This window comes from Echinops telfairi, unplaced genomic scaffold (genome assembly GCF_000313985.2).
Source record: "Echinops telfairi isolate 266 unplaced genomic scaffold, ASM31398v2 ScPeMD7_10;HRSCAF=50, whole genome shotgun sequence".
NCBI classification, from domain to species: Eukaryota; Metazoa; Chordata; class Mammalia; order Afrosoricida; family Tenrecidae; genus Echinops; species Echinops telfairi.
In genome coordinates, this window is record NW_022103907.1 from 12,857,279 (window position 1) to 12,859,309 (window position 2,031).

At 43.8% G+C, this 2,031-nt stretch overlaps 1 protein-coding gene across 1 annotated transcript in view; it reads left to right on the forward strand.

The window, feature by feature from the left end:
* The window catches only part of ARHGEF33 (Rho guanine nucleotide exchange factor 33), a 93,024-nt gene that overhangs the window by 65,678 nt on the left and 25,315 nt on the right, over positions 1-2,031 (forward strand). The window lies entirely within an intron of this gene.

The following is a 2,031-nucleotide window of genomic DNA, read 5'->3' on the forward strand; positions in this document are numbered from 1 at the left end:
TAATCTCATTATTGGTTCTGAGAGGCTTATCTGTCCTGGATTATGTGTTGAGAGCTCTTATCTACCAGTGCACATGCTCTGGTCTAGTTAGATTTGTACGGTAGAACTAGGGTCATAATAGTGGGGAGAAGAAAGCATTGAAGAACTAGAAGAATGTTGTGTGTTTCATTGGTGCTATATCCTGGTGCTGTATCCTGGCTTGTTCATCCCTTCCTTGTGACACTTCTGTAAGGGCATGTCCAATTGTCTGCAGATGAGCTTTGGGTTTCCATTCTGATCCCCCTAGTCCACATCAAAATGGTTGATCAGGTTGATACCTGATCCCATTGACACCTTGTGATCACACAGGTTGGCGTGCTTCTTCCATGTGGACTTTGTTGCTTCCCGGCTAGATGGTCACTTGTTTAATTTCAAGGGGTTTAAGACCCCAGATGCTGTATCTTGCAATAGCCAGACACCATCAGCATTCTTCACCACATTTGCTTATGCGCCCATTTTGTCTTCAGCGATAGTGTCGGGAAGGTGAGCGTCACAGAATACCAGGTTATTAAAACAAAGTGTTTTTGTGTTGAGGGAGGGAGGACTTGAGTAGTGGCCCAAGGTTCATCTGCTACCTTAATACTTAACCTACAAATATATGTACATAGACCTGTATCCCTATCACTATATATAAATATATTTACATATGTACATGCCTATGTTTATACCTCTATAAATGTCCTTTGCCTCCTAGTTCTTTCCTTTGTTTCCTTTTATGTACTTTCCTCCTGTCCCACTATCATGTTTGACCTTCATTAGGCTCTCTGTACTTCCTCTCGGAAGTATAGATTGAACCCCACCAGGCATTCTATGCCCTCTTCACCATCGATTTTTTATCTCTTGTTGTTCCCTTGTCCCTGGGTCTGTTCCCCACCCCCTGCCCCCTGGGAACCATTGGTCCTGTTGTTTTCTCCTTGGGATCCTTTATCATACCTATCTTATATAGATAGACATGAAAAAAAAGAAACAAAAATAGCTTATGAATAGCTCCCGGTCTGTCTGCTGACCCTTATGGATGTTTTCTGATTGGGTCTAATGCAGTGCCAAGCCCTGTCCCCCAAGTCCAATGTCTGTTTTTAGAATTCCTCCAGGACTTTGTCACTTTGCCCCCCTTTCTGCTGCCTTCATGTTACCATCCGGGTGTGGGGTGGTCAGACAAGGCACAATTCCTGCACTGTGCTCCAGTGCTGCCCCCAGTAGTGCTGTGGGTCAGTAAGGGGACCTCATGTCTCATGGTAAGACCACCCTACAATCCTCTCTGTACATTGGCAGCTCTGAGTGGGATTGCCATCCTCGAATCTTGGTGGGCCAGGATGCTGTCCACTCTTTCTTTCCCTTTTAGTCTGATCCTGTGCAGCCTGGGCATACCTGCCACTCTCCCTGGGCTTTATCTTCAGTGCTGACATCTAGACTTTCATTACCATTCTTTACTCATATTTTTCTTTGAGATTTTCTAAAATATCTGTATATACGTCAAATAGATCAGTGGCGTGAGCTATAGAACAAAATGAGACAATTCCTTTTCTCTGTTAGCATTTTCCTTTGTACATAGATGAAAGTAATTTTGCTAACATTTATTGACTTCCCATTTTGAACCTCAAGCCTTCAGTCTTTTTATCTCTGTTGGAAAGTTATCAAAGAATGAAAATAATATCTACTGCACCTACGACCTCATAGTTGAGCCTGAGATTGCCACATCTTCTCAAACCCATAAAAGAAACTTCTGGGTTTTTCCTTAGGAAAAATACCCTAGAAAAGTGTGTCAGTCTCCTGGAGATCCCCTTGCAGAGGGGTCTCAGGGAGATGAGGCAGTCAGGGTGCGATGTAACAACGATGAGAAATACAACTTTCCTCTAGTTCCTGAATGTTTCCTCCCTGCTCCCACTACCATGACTTGAATTCGACCTTGCAAGTCTGGCTAGACCAGAGGATGTACACTGGTACAGATAGGAACTGAAAATCCAGGGAATCTAGGGCGGATGAGCCCTACAG